The 23,261-nt window shown below is 41.9% G+C and overlaps 1 protein-coding gene across 4 annotated transcripts in view; it reads right to left on the bottom strand.

Annotated features, from left to right (window-relative positions):
- Positions 1-23,261, bottom strand: part of DCLK2 (doublecortin like kinase 2) — a 156,738-nt gene that overhangs the window by 96,738 nt on the left and 36,739 nt on the right. The window lies entirely within an intron of this gene.

The raw sequence follows: 23,261 nt of genomic DNA, 5'->3' as shown, positions 1-23,261 counted from the left end.
CTGAAAGACTCATGGGATCCAAATCTTGTTGCTAAGGTTGCTGTTTTCTCAGGTTTTTTTTCTCCTAATCACTTACATATATATATGTAAAAGTTTCATAAATATACATGTAATCTATGTATACATTAAATATTTCTATATTATTTATATATTTTAAAAATGCTTTCTTGGGCTTCCCGGGTGGCACAGTGGTTGAGAGTCCGCCTGCCGATGCAGGGGACACGGGTTCGTGCCCTGGTCTGGGAAGATCCCACATGCCGCAGAGCGGCTCGGCCCGTGAGCCATGGCCGCTGAGCCTGCGTGTCCGGAGCCTGTACTCCGCAACAGGAGAGGTCACAACAGTGAGAGACCCGAGTACCGCAAAAAAAAAAAAAAAAAAAAAAATTCTTTCTTACACTTCATTGAACAATTTGGTACATGATTCAAATTGACCTAAAATATGTCAGTTGAGTGAGCTGGTATTACAATAACAACATTAATATTACGCATTAGCAACTCATTTGATTATCTAAAATTTTAACCAGAGCCACATTTTTAAAAGTCTTATCAGGCTTCCCTGGTGGTGCAGTGGTTGAGAGTCCACCTGCCGATGCAGGGGACACGGGCTCGTGCCCCGGTCCGGGGAGATCCTACATGCCACGGAGCGGCTGGGCCCGTGAGCCATGGCCGCTGAGCCTGCGCATCGGAACCTGTGCTCCACAGAGGGAGAGGCCACAGTAGTGAGAGGCCCGCGTGCCACAAAAAAAAAAAAAAAAAAAAAAAAATCTTATCAATAATTATGGGGAAAACATCACTGGAGCTTCTTAGGTCTTATCTAGAGACATTTTCCATTTCGAGCTTGTTGAGGAATAAAACATTCAAAATGCTATTTTCCTAGACTTCCAAAGTAATTAATTCAGTGGTCCTTATCTGCAGAAACATGCCAGGGGCAGAGGGAAGGCAGTGGCCTCGGGCAAGGAGCTAGCCTGTCTTCACTCTAGTTTATTCCTTTCTGGGGCCTGCAGTTACATGTGACTGTCCCAATATCCAACTTGAAGATCTCAAGTCTTCCACGAGGGCTCAGGTATGCCGACCAGGATGCCTCCCCAGACCCCCAAGTCATCTGTTCTCTGCAAATTCTTTACGTTGGGTGCCCTTTCCAGAAATGAAGGTGGCATAAATGTTGTACACAACGTTTTCCCTCCTTCTTACATAGCTGGCTGGGCTGGGATGTGGGAGGGATAAGAAAGCATCCGTCAACAACTCCCCTGGGAACAGTTTCTTCATGCTACAGTTAGCTGCACTAAAACCAGAACAGAAACAAAATAAAAACCACCTGGGGAGCAGCAAGAGTGCTGGAAACCAGAAGGGCAGAGGATGCTGAGACACTGCCTACCTGGAGAGCCTTCCCTGGCAGGGCAGGTGCAGCTACTAAAGCCACCGCCTCCCTGCCAGGACACAAGAGAGAAAAGGGAGGGGGAAGCCCTGACCAACCCTTTCAGCTTTGCCCTCCTTTATTTCAGCTGGGAAAGTTCCCACAGGGAGGCTTGCAAGACAGGCTGAGAGAAATTCGCAGCTCATTAATGGTTAGCTGGCAGCTCACAAGACAACAAAGGCCTAGATGCAGGCAACTGGCTATTTCTGTTAGCTAATTTCACCCTATTTGAGGGCAAAAGGCAGGAGATGGGAGGGAACAGGCCTGAACAATGTGTCCAGAAGTGCTCTTAGTCAGCAAGAGGGCATTAAGTCTACATAACAGAAGCAGCAAGGGTAAAAGCCTGGAGCAATCACCTTGGTATTTTTAAAACGATAAATGCCATTTTATCAAGCACTTACTCTGTGCCAAACATACTGCTAAACGTTTTTCATATGTTACAGTCTCACTTAATCCTGACAACAGCCCTGTGAGTTGGTACAGTCATTCCTATTTTATGGATGAAAAAGGTCTTACTGCATCATTTTACAGATGAAGAAACTAAGGTTCAGAGTGATTAGAAAAAAAAGAGAATGAAAGAGTACCAATATTTCTGAAATGGGAAACGGTGAGACTATGCAGTGACTTACATGATATACGTTGTTACATTGTATACGAAGATATACATTGTTCTCACTTTAAAAAAAAAATTATTTATCTCAAACACTAAATTTAAACTTCCCATTAAACAGTGGAACTGAGGACTTCCCTGGTGGTGCAGTGGTTAAGACTCTGTACTCCCAATGCAGGGGGCCTGGGTTTGATCCCTGGTCAAGGAACTAGATCCTACATGCATGCTGCAACTAAGACCCAGTGCAACCAAATAAATAAATTAAATTAATTTTTTTTTTAATGTATAGGTTAAAAGAAAAACTGGAACTCTCAGAAAACAAAAAAAACCTCTTTCCGTTTTTGACAAGTCAGCATATTATGTAAACATTCACGTGTACTTCAACTATGCTCTTTGTCAAAATGCCTTTTGAAAAAACAGCAAAAACATTCATTTAAAAACACAAGCAATTTAAACATGTAAAGTTTTGCTTGGACTAAGATTGTGTCCTTTTGGTTTTGTTTTGGTTTTTTTTTGCGGTAGGCGGCTGCTCACTGTTGTGGCCTCTCCCGTTGCGGAGCACAGGCTCCGGATGCGCAGGCTCAGCGGCCATGGCTCACGGGCCCAGCCGCTCCGCGGCATGTGAGATCCTCCCGGACCAGGGCACAAACCCGTGTCCCCTGCATCGGCAGGCGGACCCTCAACCACTGCGCCACCAGGGAAGCCCGGGTCCTTTTGGTTGTAACAAGAACTGGATGCACAATTCAGTAGCATTTTAAAAGTCACTGGACTACCTCATTTCTATCCCCAAGCAACCTGCCAAGATTTCTTCCACTCAAGTCCAGAATCACTACAGATTTTACGTATTAAACACAATTCCAAAGCCTGGAGTAAGGGCCATTCACAGTAGCAAAGAAAAATGTTTTCTTGCTTCTTGCCCCATGAGAAAAGAAGCTATCATATTGCAAAACAGCACATGGTTGCCAAATGACCTTAAAATAGTCTTCACAAAATGGTAAGTAAAAAAAAAAAAAAAAAACCTTCCAAAAACCAAAACATAAAACACTTCACTTCATGACAGGCATCTTATAGCCAGTGGTCAAAATGTATACTACAATAAAAACTTGCTGTCTCTCCACCATGCTCTCCATTTCTTCTGTGAAGCATTCTGCTGAATGACACACTGACCCCTCAGTACTCACAGGCTACTTCCTGATACCCCAAACACATCAGCTTCTACCAGCTGCATTTTAATATATACTAGGAATCAGTTGTTTCCTCCCCAACCTGTTTATGCCAGTTGTGCTTGTTAAAACTATAACGTGTGTTTCTACAAACAGTAGAAATACAAGTATGAAAACAAAGGTTTTCAATGGAAATTAATTTGAATGATTTGAAAATGCTCCATAAAGATAGGTTACTCAAATAAATTGCTACTGAATTAAATGTTCTCAAGACACCTTAGACTTGCGGGATGAGATCTGAAAAAAATTTAAATGGATTCTGCCCTCAGATTGATTCACAGGTATCTAATGTCTCACTCCATGTTTAAGAACTGAAACTAGCAATTATAGACTCTACAGTGTAGACATGGTTTATACAAGAGAGATAAGGTATACTTTTCTTCAGGTGATCACACTCCAAGCAAAGGCCTTGACATCAAATGTTTGGTGAATCAGAGTACACTTATTGTTTTAAGTTAAAATCTACTATAGAAAGTACATGTAGGGCTTCCCTGGTGGCGCAGTGGTTGAGAGTCCGCCTGCTGATGCAGGGGACACGGGTTCGTGCCCCAGTCTGGGAGGATCACACATGCCGCGGAGCAGCTAGGCCCGTGAGCCATGGCCGCTGAGCCTATGCGTCCGGAGCCTGTGCTCCACAACGGGAGCGGCCACAGCAGTGAAAGGCCCGCATAATGCAAAAAAAAAAAAAAAAAAAAAAAAAAGTACATGTAATTCTTATGATCCTTTCAGGTAAGACTTTTGATCCACCAAATACTACTAGGTCAATTACATTAAAATAAGATTTCTACTGCAGTTTGTATTGTGAACAACTTTTTAACACTCTCACAGTTCACTTTCCAAAGCAACACTTATTTCAACATCTACTCTATTCATCATAACAAAATATTTCGTCCACACTTTACCAGTAAATATTGCCCAGACTCGTATGTCACTAACCTATATATTATAACTCACCACGAAATTAAAAATATCACGGCGGAAAGAAGGATAATGCACTGGCAATGCTCTCCCCAAACTGGACATGCCACTGCATACGCAGTGGACTGTGCATCTGACCCTGTGTACTGCCAGCATTGGCTCCAGAGGAAGGCAACTTTCTACATGAAGTACAGGTGTTTCTTCTGCAGCCAGTTTTTACAACACAGCTGTACATAATGGGGTTGAATAACAGGGTATACAATTTGCATTATGACCAGGTGAGGGTCAGGAACCAGTAAACACCGAGGACATGGGACAAAGCTGTTGTACAATTTATTTTTGATGCTTAAGCTTTCTTACCATTTTGTTCCGATGTGTTTATCACTGCAGCAGTATAAAAGTAATTGCTTTGGGTCTGGTCTCTGACATACCCAGCTTAAGTAGGTAACTTAGCTCAAGCTCTCTATTCAAAAAGGGCCTTTGGATTGGGTTGTTTGTTTTTTTGTTATTAAGCTGCATGAGCTGCTTATAAATTTTGGAGATTAATCCTTTGTCAGTTGCTTCATTTGCAAATATTTTCTCCCATTCTGAGGGTTGTCTTTTGGTCTTCTTTATGGTTTCCTTTGCTGTGCAAAAGCTTTTAAGTTTCATTAGGTCCCATTTGTTTACTTTTGTTTTTATTTCCATTTCTCTAGGAGGTGGGTCAAAAAGGACCTTGCTGTGATTTATGTCATAGAGTGTTCTGCCTATGTTTTCCTCTAAGAGTTTGATAGTTTCTGGCCTTACATTTAGGTCTTTAATCCATTTTGAGCTTATTTTTGTGTATGGTGTTAGGGAGTGATCTAATCTCATACTTTTAAATGTAGCTGTCCAGTTTTCCCAGCACCACTTATTGAAGAGGCTGTCCTTTCTCCACTGTACATTTCTGCCTCCTTTGTCAAAGATAAGGTGACCATATGTGCGTGGGTTTATCTCTGGGCTTTCTATCCTGTTCCATTGATCTATATTTCTGTTTTTGTGCCAGTACCATACTGTCTTGATTACTGTAGCTTTGTAGTATAGTCTGAAGTCAGGAAGCCTGATTCCTCCAGCTCCATTTTTCGTTCTCAAGATTGCTTTGGCTATTCGGGGTCTTTTGTGTTTCCATACAAATTGTGAAATTTTTTGTTCTAGTTCTGTGAAAACAACCCAATCCAAAAATGGGCAGAAAACCTAAATAGACATTTCTCCAAAGAAGATATACAGAGTGCCAACAAACACATGAAAGAATGCTCAACATCACTAATCATTAGAGAAATGCAAATCAAAGCTACAATGAGATATCATCTCACACCCGTCAGAATGGCCATCATCAAAAAATCTAGAAACAATAAATGCTGGAGAGGGTGTGGAGAAAAGGGAACCCTCTTACACTGTTGGTGGGAATGTAAATTGATACAGCCACTGTGGAGAACAGTATGGAGGTTCCTTAAAAAGCTACAAATAGAACTACCATATGACCCAGCAATCCCACTACTGGGCATATACCCTGAGAAAACCATAATTCAAAAAGAGTCATGTACCAAAATGTTCATTGCAGCTCTATTTACAATAGCCCAGAGATGGAAACAACCTAAGTGTCCATCATCGGATGAATGGATAAAGAAGATGTGGCACATATATACAATGGAATATTACTCAGCCATAAAAAGAGACGAAATTGAGCTATTTGTAATGAGGTGGATAGACCTAGAGTCTGTCATACAGAGTGAAGTAAGTCAGAAAGAGAGAGACAAATACCGTATGCTAACACATATATATGGAATTTAAGGAAAAAAAAATGTCATGAAAAACCTAGGGGTGAAACAGGAATAAAGACACAGACTTACTAGAGAATGGACTTGAGGCTATGGGGAGGGGGAAGGGTAAACGGTGACAAAGCGATAAAGAGGCATGGACATATATACACTACCAAACGTAAGGTAGATAGCTAGTGGGAAGCAGCCGCATAGCACAGGGAGATCAGCTCGGTGCTTTGTGACCGCCTGGAGGGGTGGGATAGGGAGGGTGTGAGGGAGGGAGACGCAAGCGGGAAGAGATATGGGAACATATATATATATATAAAACTGATTCATTTTGTTGTGAAGCTGAAACTAACATACCATTGTAAAGCAATTATACTCCAATAAAGATGTTAAAAAAAAAAAAAAGGGCCTTTGGAATATCAATTCTTACTTACTGCCTTACAAGTGCCCATACAATGCACTTTTATTATTTCAACTGACCCTCAGAAAACTCTATCAGATAGGCAAGCCATTTTACAGATGGGGTAGCTGAGCCTTAAGTAACTTGCCCAAAGCCTTGCAGCTGGTTGGTGATACAGCCAGACCTAGAACCCAAGCCTTAAAACCCTACTTTCACTGTACAACTAGGCTTCCTTCATCAAATCATGCCATATTCCAACCACTTGAACTTTAATCAACTTATAGAACTCTTGCATATATCTAAGGCTTCTTTAATAGTAAATAACCAGCTCACTGTGGGGCAGGCACTATGCTAAGCACTATGTAGGATGGCATCTGAACACACTACAGCCCCCTGCTACGGACTTACCCAAGCTCACACATCGGCTCAGTGAGAGAGCTGGGACTTAACCCAGGCAGTCTAATTCCAATAACCCAGCTCTCAACTGAAGGAACTAGCTTTCAACTACTACACTATAATGCTGGCTAACTAGTTTGTAAATTCACCCAGGAAATAAACTATGTTTTTGTATTCTTCTCTTCTGAACATTAAAAGTAAGTACAGGGCTTCCCTGGTGGCGCAGTGGTTGGGAGTCCGCCTGCCGATGCAGGGGACGCGGGTTCGTGCCCCGGTCCGGGAGGATCCCACGTGCCGCGGAGCGGCTGGGCCCGTGAGCCATGGCCGCTGGGCCTGTGCGTCTGGAGCCTGTGCTCCGCAACGGGAGAGACCACAACAGTGACAGGCCCGCGTACCGCAAAAAAAAAAAAAAAAAAAGTTAGTACAATTGTCCAGGTGATGTGTAGTTTTCTCTTGTATTGCTTTCTAAAACAGTGAGTCTGAAACTTGTGCATACAAATCAGTTGGAGAATGAAAATGCAGAGTCTGATGCAAGAGAGCTGAGGTCGAACCTGAGATTCTGTATTTGTGAAAACTTCCAAGTGACGTTGGACCACACCTGGAGTGATAAGACTCAAAAACACAAGCTACTTTTCTACTGTAAATCTTGTCATAAGCAAAGGACTTTATTGGGTTAGGTATTTTACCGTTTTTAATCAGAATGGGTCTCAGGTCCTTGATGTCACTGATGGCCACCATTTGAAGAAGAACCGGAGGCTAAGAAGTAGGAATCCGTTTTGCTCAAAATTTTATCTCCAGTTATTATTTGAATAAATTCATTTTGTTTGCGATGTTGTACGAACTCTTTAGGATCAGAGCCTGAGAAGATTTGATACTCTATGAATATTCAATAGAAAATCCCCTTCTGATAGTACGTTTTGGTACTCCTCATTTTTGAGAGTCCTCTCATAACTATTTCTGTGAGGTACTGTAGAAGAAACATGAGCTTTTGGAGTCAAAAAGACCAGGAATTGGCATTCCAGCTCCAACTTCGTATTAGTTGAGTGACCTTAGGGAAACTGATGTTCAAAGAGGTTGTTACTTTGTTATCAGTAAAACGGAGCTAAGGCTACCTACACCTCCTTACATCTTTCATGACTATTAGGTGAAATAATATACCTAAACCAACTAGCACAGTTTCTGCCACATGGTAGGTATTCGATAAGTATTCGTTTTATCAAGAAAATTTATTTCCTACAATGTCAGTCTGTTTCAATTGGCAAAAGTGAATGACAACAAGAAGATATTTTTGCCAATGCTTGGGCTTTTAAAGGGAAAACAGTGTAAAAGTAATAAGAGCTAACATTTATTCAACATCTATTAAGGTACCAGTCACTCTCCAGGGACGTTTCTATTATCATCCCCTTTTACAAGTAAAGTCACAGGTTCAGAAAGATCAAGTAACCAGCCCAAGATCCCAACCCAGCACTGAGACTCCATGGTTTGCTCCCATAACCTCTAACCACCTGCCTCCCTGGCGGTGGGGGTGGTGCTTGGTGGTGCAGAGAAAAATCAAAGGCAATCCCAAAGAAAGAGGGAGAATCAGAGTCAGCATCCCTTGAAACATCTTATCTCACTGTCTGGAACATTCCTCCCAAGGCTCTTAAGAGGAACCTTACACAGAATTGAGGGGTTTTGCTTTTCTTATTGAATCTGCTTCTTTATACTTATTTTGACAATTTATCCTTAAGTTCACTGAAGTTATGAGCCATATCTTAGGGACTTTTGTGTCTCTTAAGCATAGATTCTTGAATTCAGGGGCGCTCAAATATTTGATTTAATATACGATTTCCCCTGGAGCATGGCTCATTGTTAACTCTAGCACAGATTTCATAAATAAAATGCCTGAAGTCGATTCTGAGGTCAACAAATACCAGAGGAAACTGACTCTAATTTGAAACATAAGTGAGGGAAACAAATGCTGTAAAAGGTTAGCATGCTAAATAATAAAGGAAACAAAAGAAACTAAAAACATCCAGGAAGACACTTTCTTTTCTTTTTTTCTTCTTCCTTTCTTTCCTTTCTCTCTTTCCTTTCTTCTCCTTCCTTTATTTTCTTCCATTCCATTCTTTTTTCCTTTCTGTCTTCCTTTCTTTCCTTTCTTCCTTTCCCTCCCTCTCTTTCTTTCTGTTTTTTAACCCTACAGTCTATTAAACTGAAAGGGTACAATGGCTTAGAAACCATTATCTACTATTACCATTCAGAGAAGGAAGATCTGGGGTCAATGATGACATTTCAAATTACCCAATCGTTACCCCTGTTGAGTAATTCAGATGACACCACCTGAGACACTGTGCTAATTATATACAAGATGATGACAGATGTGCTACTGAAAACTGCAGATCTAAAGAGGGAGTCAGAAGGGAGTGATGAAAGAAAGATTCATAGAAGAATATTTGGCAATGCACGGAAATAAGTGGAAACTGCACTAAATAATTATTTTATTTGTAACAGGTTCATAAACCTTTTTCATGACTAACGAGGGAAAAAAAATTCAGACATTTCATGCTCCGCTGTCTAAAAGAAAGATACTAACATAATTTAACTTAACACAGTATGATTTCATTTTTACAGAAATTTTTCCTAAAAGAGAACTGATGCATTTAACATGTCAAGCATTACACCTCAAACTAGTGTTTGGGCCAATTTAGTGTGTTCTAATTACAGCTATACGGTTCACCACAATGGCCCTACTCCAGAGCATGAAATCATGCTACTCTCGTGAGGAAAGATTCCCTGTCTTGGAAAACAGAGTTAGGAAACTCTGAGGAAAGATTCCCTGTCTTGGAAAACAGAGTGAACAAACCACACACACAAAAAAAATGTTTCAAAGTCATCTTTCAAACCTTTGTAAAGTAGTTCTCATTTGCTCTGAAGTCACATTTTCCTTCACATCTTTCTGCCAAGAAATAGATGTGTACCACAAGTTTATCACTCTCTGATCCCTAATATCTTTAAAATTCTCTTTTGTGCCATGACTTGTTTGTATATTTCCAGTGAGAACTCTGTGATGAAAAGAGACAATGAATATTCCTGGAAGACTAGTCTTGTAAAGGCGCAAAGACGCTGATAAAATGGTAAGAGGCAAATACTGAGAAACTAACAATGCTCTATGCGCCAGATGTCCTTGAATGGTTTCCATCTCGTAGGAACCAAAACCTTAAGGGCTTATTCTTCTGTTTCAGCACTCCCTTCTAACCCCCTGTTTAGATCTGCAAAATGAAACACCAACAGGAACACCTGAGAAATAAAACCTAACCCTGTCATCACACTCACTGCTGGCAGAGACCAAGTGAGTAATCGGGGAAATAACCAAGTGCCAACCTCTAAATATTTCACCTTAACTTACAAAGCTTTTCAAATACAACTTTGAAAATGAGTCATGATCTGGGGAGGGAAGGCTAGCGTGAATCATCCTAGAACTTTTATAAGATTAAATTTCAGAGGATGTAATGAAATCTGGCCTAGTCTCAAGAACTAAGAAATATTATGGAATTAAAACTCACAGGCTAAGGAAATGCCGTGAGGACTTCTGCCACCCAAAAAACAGAACATTCAAAGCCACACACAGTTGGTTTCAAAATCATAAATGAAATACCTGACTAGCTGAATCTGCATGTGTGAAGGAAGAGAATGAGTTAGAATGAAGTGGCCTTATTCATTCCCCTGACTAGGTAGACAGTTTTGTGGGGAAACTTTTTAAAAAATCTGAACAATAAAGAAGTTTCCCATCCAACTTCTCTACACATTCTGCAAAAGCTTTGAAAACTATTAGATACACGAATATGATGATGCAAGCTATAATCTAGTGCACTTATTTGATTTACTAGTTCCAAACACTTCACTGTTGTTATCAACAAATTATTTTAACCACTTTACAGTACTCGTCATCTTAAGATCTGAAAGTATACACGGACTATCACAGAAAAACATTTTAAAAAAAATAAAAATAAAACAGTAGCACCTTCATGGATTCCTGTGAAAAGCACACCAGGGAAGAATAGGAAGAATAAACAGAGTATATTAAATTTCTCATTAGCACACTGACTTATCTGCAACCTTTGAGCACAGGACAGTACTTCCATCATCGATACTGCAAAGCCTCTTGTGAAAAAGTCCGTTTCTCCCAAGAACTGTCTTCATGACTCTGGCACTTTCTCCTGCCTGCCACACAGCATCAACATTGAGGACTTCAACATACAGACCCTCTTGCTGGCACTGTCACAGCTCCCCCGAGTCCTGGAGACCCATGGAGTCTAGGAGGACCTACATTCTTGCCGGGGGCGGGGTAGGGGGGGGAACCTATTATATATCTATTTCCTCTATGGCCCCACTCACCTGGAGAGAACAATGATAGCTAATTTCTTCTATCAGAGCTTAAATTCTAAGAAAGAAAGCACTGCAAAATAACAAATAGAGAAGGTAAACTAACAAATCGTCACCTTTCTATTTCACTTTAGAATTTGTTCTGAGTTACTTCAATGTACTTTATGAAAGAAATCTCTTCTGTTTACGGTTTTTGCAAAGGTAAAATTATATTCTACATTCCCCTCCTTACCCCTCCAGAGTCTTTGATTCTGTTACATACAATGGTTCATTAAAGCTTTACTTTTATGCCACACTAAGATAAAGACCAACACCCACCTTTACAGACTATATAAGGCTAAGCGGGAACTAAGCATTGGCATTCCAGAGGTATATTTTGCTTGTTACATTTGCCAAAATGTACAACAAACCACATCAGTTGGATAAGAAATAAACAAAATGAATTTCATATAAACTTTGAAATTATACTTTTAAAAAGACAGATTGCAAAGACAATAATGCTCAAATATACCGAACTATACTCTTGGCTCAAAACGGCATTAGCTTTGGCACTGCATAACCACCGTACCCTGAATAGGCCACTTTCTGTCTCTCCTGGCAATGGCCAACACCGCTTCGTTGTTAATGATACATAACCCATTGCTCTGTAAGGGAGAGGCACAACATGTGCTGACTTAGCTTTTTTCTGCAATCTCTTGGAAAGGAGAGGCCCTTTCTGAGTCCTCCGCAGCACTGTAAAATCAACTACGAAACTCCCCTTCTCCCTCTGTGGATTCTCATTTCAATTGCAGACACCTGGTAAGACCGCAGTTTAATTCTGCGTCTCTGCACAAGTTAAGTACATAACCACCCTATGCTGTGGCTAACCACTGAACTGCCATCTGAACCCATGGACAGAATTTCACTGGCACCCTTCCAGCAGCTTGGATACACACTCCTTTTACGCACGTAGTCTGCACTGTATCACTCTGCACTGGCATCACTTCAGATGTGATAACTGGGCTTTTCCCAATGGCCTGCTAGTTTCTTGAAGGTGGAGACCATATCTGAAGTTTTTTGCTAGGTATAACATTATTGTATATGTGGCAGGTCCACAGTGTTTCTTTTTGCAAAATAATGCTCACCTTTAAATAACTGAGATCTGAAACATCCAAAAGCAGATACAACCCTTCAAACTTTTCCACTCAGATTCCTAAATTCACAAAACTTACCACATATCTTTAGACTTGTTCTAGCTATCATTGAGCCTAATTCGCCAAATAGCAACTTTGTCTGTATTTCATTTATTGTGGAAAAAAAAAATGTAACCCTTATTGATAGTTGCAGCAGGCCAGGCACTGTGCCCACCACAAGGTTTACAAGATTATACCTCACTGAGTCCTCGAACCACCTCAGAGGGTAGGTAGGACTCTTACTCTCTTTTAAACAAGGAGGAACTGAAGCAAGGGAGTTAACCCACCTTGCCCAACATTTCACAGCCAGTGTGACAAAGCCATAAATCACACCCAGGCAATTTGGTTGTGGAACCCAAGCGCTTACCCTCTCTGTTCTTGGAGAAAAACTCCCATTTATTACTGGTTTATGATATTCAACTTTGAAGTTACTTTCACATATTTTGTTACATCTAATCTCAATAAGTAACTTGTGAAGGGTAGATATCATTACAAATGAAGAACAGACAGAGACAAAAAATTTCATGCACCTAGCTATAATGAAAGCATCAGATAGAGTACCGATTTCCTCTGTCTTAAAATCCAATGTGTAATGCTTCCCACAAGCGCCCCTCGATATGCAACCCTGTAATTAGATGGTAGCTGAAAAGGATGTGGTTTGGGAGTTCAATTATATTTTACAACACATTTTGTTATAGAATGGAAATATGGAAAATACAGGTGGTCACATTTTATGAATAATTTTCCAAAACTCATTTAAATCCTGTATGAATTTTCCTATGGGGAGGAAAAAGTTACAAAGGAGATAAATTTCCAAAATCCTGCACACAGCCCCCGCACAAGCCTGTTTAACTCCGAGAGTAACTATTATATGTTACTAATCCTTTATTACGGGCAGTTCCTGGTCACTTTTTCTTGGAATTTTACCATTGAGCCTGACATAGAGTAGATGCTTCATCAACGTTTTTTTTCCACCTGCAGTCATTTAACTTTCACTAGTAAAGACCTATGTTTCAGGCTTCTGTGACAGACGGCACTACTGAACCTCATTCCTCACCCCTCCCTGTACCCATGTCCTTTGCGTATATTTCACCACCCCTTGACACGAGGGCTTGTCGCATGTGATCCACATTGGCCAACAGAATGAGGAAGAAGTAATGTTTTTTGTTGCTGTTCTTGTTGTTGTTGTTTTGTGGTACGCAGGCCTCTCACTGTTGTGGCCTCTCCCGTTGCGGAGCACAGGCTCCGGACGCGCAGGCTCAGTGGCCATGGCTCACGGGCCCAGCCGCTCGGCGGCATGTGGGATCTTCCCAGACCGAGGCACGAACCCATGTCCCCCTGCATTGGCAGGCGGACTCTCAACCACTGCGCCACCAGGGCAGCCCGCGAAATTTGTTTTTGATTCCACGTCTAACACTACATCCACTACTCAATATATATATATATATTTTTGCGGTACGTGGGCCTCTCACTGCTGTGGCCTGTCCCGCTGCGGAGCACACGCAGGCTCAGCGGCCATGGCTCACGGGCCCAGCCGCTCCGCGGCATGTGGGATTATCCCAGACCGGGGCACGAACCCGTGTCCCCTGCATCGGCAGGCAGACTCTCAACCACTGCGCCACCAGGGAAGCCCAGAAGTAATGTTTTGAGTCTAGGCTTCAAGAGGCCACACGTATTTCCACTTGCTCCCTTGTGCTTCTGACAGACCCTGGGAAGGCCTGGGCTAATCCACTGGTGCAGGAGCATGAGACACTCGTGGAGGAAAGCTGCGCCAGCCAGCCCCACCCCACTCTATCCTGCAGCTCAGCTGGCGTCGGCAGAGCTGCTGCAGCCAACATTTAAAGGGTGAGAAATAAATGCTTATTTTGCCTATTTCTGAATGCCACTGTATTTAGGGTGATTTATTATGCAACAAGAGATAACTGATACAACTTCTTGAATTGCAGTTATGGACTAGGCAATTTTACTTAATCCTGATGACTTTGGGAAGTTTTTATTATTAGTCATACCTTCTATCAGTTCATATACCTGTTTATACACATTTAAAAATCATTTGTGCAGGCCCTACTCCAGGTCTATAAATGAGGATCTCCTGGGGCATGGGGTCTTTGTACCTATTTTTTTTTAAGTTCTGCAGGTGATTGTGATGTGTAGTCATGATTAAGGACCCTAATTGACAGTCCCAAAAGATGAAGGGCCAGCCTATTCACAGTCCAGATTTGGCCTTTCACTTTCAGGCAGGGCTTCAAAGTCCCTGGGAGACTGGGACTTATGTCATGTTCACAGTGAAGCACGTCAAGAGTAAGGATATCCCTGTTGGGACAAAAGATTCCAAAGCCTCCTCCTTGCTACCCCCCACCCCCTGCCATCAACTCCAGGTTTTGCAAGGATGGTTCCCAGGACCCTCTGGAGATGCTGAGAGCCACTACAATTCATCAGTCAAGTACCACGGGTTAGGCCCTGTGCTAAGTGCTTTAGCATAAATCTTATTTCATTCACATTAAAAAAGAGAGCAATGAGGTTAATAAGTACTTTGATGAAACTTATACCATTAACAAATGGTGGACCCAGGAATCAATTTCAGATCTGTGCAAATGCAAAACTCTCAATCTTTTTTTTCTTTCTTTTTTTTTTGGCCACGCTCCTCCACTTGCAGGATCTTAGCTCCCTGACCAGGGACTGAACCCGCACCCTTGGCAGTGAAAGCACCGAGTCCTAACCACTGGACTGCCAGGGAATTCCCCAAAACTCTCCTTCTTAATCTCTAAAACAAACCATTTTAGCACCAGTAGCTCTCACTATGGCTCCAAGGAAAATGCATTGGAAGCAATGACCTCTCAAAGGTCTCTAGGGATGAGATGAAGGCTTGACTGGGTTTCCAACAAAAATTTTAGCCACTGTCAGGGCCAAGGCAAGATGGAAGGGAAAGGAGGAACATGGCAGGGGGTCAGGGACCAGGGGTGGGGAGAGAAAGTCACAGATGGAGATCTGGGAGCCATCATTTTGTGAATCAGGTAATTTTTCAAGTATTGGATGTCCACAACTCAAAAACCATCTAATGAGAATCTAGAAGCTTGGTCCACTACGTACACAACTTCACACAGTAAATACAGTACCGACAGCATTCAGCAAAGAAGTATTTGTTTGGCTGCTTATGAATTTATGATTATTTTTCACCTTGTAGCCTCTACATCTCTGCAATAAGGGTGAAGTGCTCTGGACAAAGAGCCAGAAGACATGGTTTGAACTTTACTGTCTGCCAGTTACCACCTACACTGGAAAAGTCACAGCCTCTTCAGAACCCAGGCTGATCGGTGAAACCACATTCCAGGCACCTGGAGGCGGCTCTTTCTCCCACATCCTAGGATAAGAAGAACCCGCTATATGCTCACCATGACTTTTCTAATCACTTCTCCACGCTTATTTAAAAGAAATTCCCTATTCCTCGGAGTCTCACACCGTCTAATTATACCACTTTGTGTTTTCCAGTTCTGACATTGCCCCTTTTTCCTGAAGGCTTTAGAACTTGGTTCATAGCCTCTCCATCCCAAGTATCCCTTCCATCACCCCTTCCATTTTCTTGAGTGATATCACAGCCCATGCTGATGGTCAGGACAACCTCCTCAGCTCCAGTGGGGTCAGTACCACCACAGGTCCTCAGCCATCGTAGCCCACTGCCACATTCTGGACTTCCTCATTCAGAGGGACCCCCACCTCTGAATCCTCAAAATAAAATACCTCCGCCTGACCACAAACTTCCTGATCTTCTTGCTCTCTCACCCCTACTACACCTAGACATCAATCTCGGAAATCCTGGCCCCTTCACCACCCTCCTTCTTCCCTCTTCGGGTTTCCTTCCCCATCCAGCTCAGCCTCCATGATCTTTGTACCTGACGGAGTCAAAACTCCATGACCTGAGATCTTCCTCTCAGTGCCCACGACTGAGGAAACCCAAATTCCTGCCAACCCAACTCTTCACATTCTTTGTATCTCACCTGGGCAACGCATGCAGCTGGAGAAAATCCACAAGGCTCTGTACATTCACGATGCCATTATTAAATCCACGGTTTCTACTTCACCAGAACCCTCTTAGCTGCTTCCCTTCGAGCTCTCCTCCATTTATACAGCAGCTGTCTCAAACCTTCCTCATTTTCTTTATAGAATTTTTTACTATCAAAAATGCAAAACGGGGCTCCCCTGGTGGCACAGTGGTTGAGAGTCCACCTGCCGATGCAGGGGACACAGGTTCTTGCCCCGGTCCGGGAAGATCCCACATGCCGCAGAGTGGCTGGGCCCGTGAGCCATGGCCACTGAGCCTGCGCGTCCGGAGCCTGTGCTCTGCAACGGGAGAGGCCACAACAGTGAGAGGCCCGCGTAACGCAAAAAAAAAAAAAAAATTTTTTAAAATGCGAAATGATTTACTTGCTTATTTTCTGCCTTCCCCAATGGAATTTAATCCTTCATGCGGGCAGAGGCTCTGTCTTGTTCACAGTTGTATTTCCGCATTATAGAAGACACTCATTTTTGCAAAATGAATGAAAGAACACTGACTTTAGGTGGTTTTCCCTGCTGAGTATGGGTTAGGTTCCCCAGCCTATACATTCTTTCATAGCAGCACCCTGTACTTATTCTATCAGGCACCTATCACCTATCACCTATCAGGCAGTGAAGACTCCTAGTCACCAATTGTATGCCTTTTCCTTAGTTCAGTGACCGGCCCATAGTAAATACTCACTGTATCTGAGTAAGTAATAATGTTTAAATGCTTGTGTGTCTTCAGGGCAGCATTTTACAGAACACTAGTCCAAGGGGATATGAATAGGGTATTCTGCAATGAAAGGGTCCCATGACAGAATAATCTGGGAAATGTTCTAACAGGTTTCTTCACTACAGGATTTTTCAAAGCTTTTAACATGCTAATACGCACTTTGAGTCTCCAAGAATGAAGCTTTTCTCAAATATAAGCTGAAACTCTGATACATGGCTGGATAGATAGGTACAGATATAGATATACAGATACAGTATGTGTGTATGTTTGTGAAATGGGGGGGTGAGGTGCAATGGATTTTGATTGCTTTGGAACCACTGCTCCAGAGAATAGAGAAAAATAATAATTTAGGAAACGAGTCTTCTAAAATTTAGTTCATAAATTGTTTAAAAGCATTCTAAGTAACCATTTCATTATAAAATGAAAAGAATTGGGATTTCCTCAGAGTCAACAGTCTAACATTATCATCTGGCTCAGGCAAGTCAGTAAACAGTTATTTAGAAGATGAACTCATTTAAAGAGCAAAACGGTATTAAAAGGGACACTGGGGCAGTTGCTAACCTAGTCTCTTGAGTGAAATGGAAGGCTGCAAGGAGAAAGAACACATGATTTAGGGAACTACTGTGAAGAAGAGCTACAAACCCAAACTGTAATCCCACAGCACACCAGGCTTCAAAAAAACAGGTGGATTTTGAAAAAACAGAAAAATGAAAATGTTTTGATATTTCAAAACATTTGCAACAAGAAAGCAATTACTGATGCTACCCAGGCACATAGGTACTATGCCATCACTATATAGAATTGTCATAGAGGTGATAAGATGACTTAAGGAGATCGAAAAACAAAAAACATTGACACATGCCATGAGCCCTTGCTACGTACACATAAACAGGAAGAGACATAAACTGCATCTTATGAGTGACTGCAATTTAAGACATTTTCAGTTATCTTGTCAACACATGAAGCACTGCCTTATCTAATCTGTTTATTTCACACAATAGTCCCTATCATAGGAATGTCTCAAAATCTTTTGCACACGAAAGTGTCATTCAGAAGAGAATGCTTTCAAAATGTGTAATCTCATTTCCTGAATTTTAACATTGTATCACAAACACTCACTGAAGTCTGTTTTCCAAAGGAATTCCTTTAATCGTGAAATAATTAGAGACTGGACACTATTTTGGAGCCGGCCAGTTTCTTTAAGGGGGTAAAGCCCTTAAACTCTTTTCCTATCTGAACTCTTTTCATCTCTTCATTTTGTTACAACCTTTGTTTACACAAGATGACTCATGAACTGAAACTAATTAACCTACTATTAGCTGGACATTTGATTTCTACACATTGTAATTAGCTGACACTCAATGACTGTTATTAGCACAGTCGTTATCAAACCCACACCACCTTCATATTCTCTTACCAGAGAGAAGTATATGCATTTCAGGTTTAATTTGAAAATGTCTGACACAGAACTTTTTCTATACTCTGAATCAGCTCTCCCAAATTTTAGAAAACACTGCCTCCTTGATTTACATCCTATTATATCAGCCTTCAAAAAAAATAAACAGTAACCTCCTTTTGCCATGTTGATATATGGTTGTGTATTACAGACCAGCTCACTGCGACGAAACAGCTGAAATTCAAAGCGCATTTGATCCTCATTATCTGCAGATTCTACATTTGCAAATTTGCCTACTTTCTAAAATATATTTTTAGTCCCCAAATCAACACTCATGGCACTTTTGAGGTCATTCGCTGACATGAGCACAGTGCCAAAAAATTTGAGTCACCCAACAATTCCCAGCTGAGGTCGAACAAAGTGACACTCTGCTGTCTGGTTCCTGCTCACGTACTTCTCGTGGTCTATCTAGTGCCGCTGTTTTTGTATTTGGGGGCTTTCTGTTGTTTCTCTCTTAAAATGGTCCCCAAATGTACAGCTGGAGTGCTACCTAGCGTTCCTAGGCTCAAGAAGGTTGTGATGTGCCTCACGGAGAAAATACATGTGTTAGACACAGTTCGTGTGGGCATGAGTTACAGCACTGTTGGTCCTGAGTGCAATGTAAATGAATGACTAATATATATTAAATAAAGTGTCTTTAGCAGAAAAACACTTAAAACAAGATTATGTATTGACTGGTTGATACCAAATTGTAACCATGGGCTCACAGCAACCTAACTTTGTTCCCCAAGAGCAACAGATCAGTATTTGCTAATTCAGTGTCTGTAGCAACTGTACAGAACATAACTACAAAGAGCGAGACTCTCTTGCATTTTGTAACCTACCATCTAGCACCTGAATGTCTGGAGAAGTCAACCAATACTCTCAGAACAATGCCTCTGTTAACAAAATCGACCTGAGTGTGGAGGGGATGGAGGGAGCTCCTGCTGTCCCTGACACTGGAGCGTGGGCGGGCCGTGTGAGGGGGTGAAGCAGCAGCCAGTCTTGAGTTCTCCCTCTCCCATTTGGTGGAAGGCAAGGCAGTCCTTCTAAGCCTCACAAGACCCTGAGAGAGGGCAAGGAAGCCACAGTTTATCCCCACACTCAGGGCTGGCTCTGTGGGCGTGTGATCTGCACAGACACACAGGGCCCCTTCTGGGTTTAATATTCTGATGTTATTGGCTTAAAATTCTTAATAATTTTTGAACAAGGAGTCCTGCACTTTCGTCTTGCACTAGGCACCACAAATTATGTAGCTGGTTTTGCCCACAGGATTCCTACACTGCTACTCAGTAGGTTAGTCTCACAAAAGGGAAGCTCACCTCTGTATAGGAGGGAGGGGCAGCACATGTCATCCAGAGAAGGAACGCAAGGTCCTGTCAAGAAGCAACAAGGATGGGGAGAGGGACCAAGGTGGCAGAGTAGAAGGACCCTAAGCTCACCTCCTCGCATGAGCACACCAAAATCACAGCTAACCGGAGCACAATCATTGATGAAGAAGACTGGAGCCTACCAGAAAAGATCTTCTACAGCAAACATAAAGAAGGAACCAAAACAAGATGGGTAGGAGGGATGGGCTTGCAGTATAATCAAATCCCATAACCCCTGGGCGGGCAACCCACAAAGGGGAGAATAATTATATTATACAGGTTCTCCCACAGGAATGAGTCCTGAGCACCACATCAGGCCCCCCAGTCCAGTGATCTGGCACTGGGAAGAGAAGCCCCCAAAGCATTTGGCTTTGAAAGCCAGCAGGGCTTGATTACAGGAGTTCCAAAGGACTGGGGGAAATAGAGACTTCACTCTTAAAGGGTGCACACAAAATCACACACACACACCCCAGGACCAAGGGCAAAAGCAGTAATCTGATAGGAGCTTGGGCCAGACCTAGCTGCTAGAATTGGAGGGTCTCCTGGGGAGGCAGGGGACAGGGGGAGTTGGCTGTGGCTCACCTTGGGGACAGGGACACTGGTGGCGGACATATCAGGAAGCATTCATCTGCATGAGCTCTCCTGGAGGCTGCCATCTTAGCACCAAGACCTGGTCCCACCCAACAGCCTGTAGGCTCCTGTGCAGGGACACCTCAGGCCAAATAACAACCTGAGTGGGGACACAGCCCCACCCAGCAGCAGATAGGCCACCTAAAGATTTCCTGAGCCCACACATGCCTCTAAACACACCCCTAGACATGGCCCTGCCCACCAGGGGGCCAAGACCCAGTTCCACTCACCAGTGGGCAGGCACCAGTCCCTCCAACCAGGAAGCCTGCCCAAGTCTCTAGACCAGCCTCACCCACCAGGAGGCAGACACTGGAAGCAAGAAAATACAGTTCCACAGCCTGCAGATCAAGTCCACAAACACAGGCCAGACACTACCCTGGGACCAGCTGGCCCCTGGCCTTTGGGTGACAAGAGGGGAGTGCACTGCTGGGAGGCATAAAACATCTTATACAGAGGGCCACTTCTCCAAGGTCGAGAAGCATAACTAACCTACCACATACATAAAAATACAAATAGCAAGTCAGACACAAGGAGGCAACAGAGGAATATGCTTCAGATGAAGGAACAAAATAAAGCCCCGGAAGAAGAGCTAAATGACATGGAGATAGGCAATCTACCTGAGAAAGTTCAGAGTAGTGATCATAAAGATGATCAGAGAACTTGGGAGGAGAATGAAAGCACAGAGCAAGAAATTAGAAGTTTTAAACAAAGAATTAGAAAATATAAAGAACAGCCAAAGAGAATTGAAGAATACAATAAGTGAAATGAAAAATACATTAGAAGGAATCAATAGTAAACTACATGAGGCAGAAGAACAGATCCGTGAGGTGGAAGACAGAGTAGTGGAAACCATTGCTGTCGAAGAGAAACAAGAATGAAAAGAAATGAGGGCAGTTTAAGAGCCCTCTGGGATAATATCAAGCATGCTAATATTTGCATTATAGGGGTCCCAGAAGGAGAAGAGATAGAGAAAGGGCCTGACAAAATATTTGAAGAGATAATAGCTGAAAACTTCCCTAACCTGGGAAGGGAAACAGTCATCCAAGTCCAGATTTGATGGAGAAATCAAAACCTTTACAAACAAGCAAAAGCTAAAAGAATTCAGCACCATCAAACCAACTTTACAACAAACGCTAAAGGAACTTCTCTAGGTGGAAAAGAAAAGGCCACAACTAGAAACAAGAAAATTACAAAATGGAAAAGTTCACTGGTAAAGGCAAACATACAACAAAGGTAGGAAATCATCCACACACAAAGCTTGGAGGGAGGTTAAAAGACAAAAGTAGTAAATTCATCTGCATCCACAAGAAGCAGTTAAAGGATACACAAAACAATTAGATGTAAAATATAATATCAAAACCAGTAATCATGAGGGGAGGAGAGTACAAATGCAGGGTATCTAAAATGCATTTGAAATTAAGAGATAAGGGGACTTCCCCTGGTGGCACAGTGGATAGGACTCCATGCTCCCAATGCAGGGGGCCTGGGTTCGATCCCTGGTCGGGGAACTAGATCCCACATGCATGCTGCAACTAAGCGTTCACATGCCTCAACTGAGGAGCCCACGTGTCACAACTCAGGAGCCCATGTGCTGCAACTAAGGAGCCCACCTGCCACAGCTAAGACCCCACACAACCAAATAAGTAAATAAAATAAATATTAAAGAAATAAAATCAATCCCTTATTAAAAAAAAAAAAAAAAAAAAAAAAAAGAAATTAAGAGATAAGCAAATTAAAACAAGCACGTAGAACAAAAAATTTTTAAGTTTGTATGGAAACACAAAAGTCCATGAACAGCCAAATCAATCTTGAGAAAGAACAGAGCTGGAGGAATCAGGCTCCTTGACTTCAGACTAAACTACAAAGCTACAGTAATCAAAACAGTATGATACTGGTACAAAAACAGACACCTAGATCAACTGAACAGCATAGAAAGCCCATAAATAAACCCATGCACTCATGGTCAATTAATTAACAACAAAGGAGGTAAGAATATACAATTGAGAAAAGACAATCTCTTCAATAAATGGTGCTGGGAAAACTACACAGCTACATGTATAAAAATGAAGTTACAACATTTTCTAATACCATATACAAAAATAAACTCAAAATGGATTAAAGACCTAAATTTAAGACCAAATACTATAAAATTCCTTGAGGAAAACATAGGCAGAACACTCTTTGACATAAATCACCACTATTTTTTTTTTGAGCCACCTCCTAGAGTAATGGAAATAAAAATAAACAAATGAGACCTAATTAAGCTTTTGCACAGCAAAGGAAACCATAAACAAAATTAAAAGACAACCTACACAATGGGAGAAAATGTTTGCAAACAATGCAAATGACAAAGGCTTAATTTCCAAAATATACAAATAGCTCATACAGCTTAATATGAAAAAAAAAAAAACCAAGCCAATCAAAAAATGGGCAGAAGACCTAAGTAGACATTTCTCAAAAGAAGACATGCAGATAGCCAACAGGCATATGAAAAGATTCTCAATATCACTATTGTTAGAGAACTGTAAATCAAAACTATGATGAGGTAATTCAGAACGGCCATCATTAAAAAGTCTACAAATAATAAATGCTGGACAGCGTATATAGAAAAAGGAGCCCTGCTACACTGTTGGTGGAAATGTAAATTGGTGTAGCCACTATGGAAAACAGTATGGAGATTCCTTTAAAAACTAAAAATAGAGTTACCATATGATCTACCAATCCCACTCCTGGGCATAGAGCCGGAAAAGATGAAAACTCTAAATCAAAAAGATAT

Source organism: Delphinus delphis, chromosome 5 (assembly GCF_949987515.2).
Source record: "Delphinus delphis chromosome 5, mDelDel1.2, whole genome shotgun sequence".
Classification (NCBI taxonomy): domain Eukaryota; kingdom Metazoa; phylum Chordata; class Mammalia; order Artiodactyla; family Delphinidae; genus Delphinus; species Delphinus delphis.
Note: the sequence above shows the minus strand (reverse complement) of the source record. Positions and strands in the feature narration are given on the sequence as shown.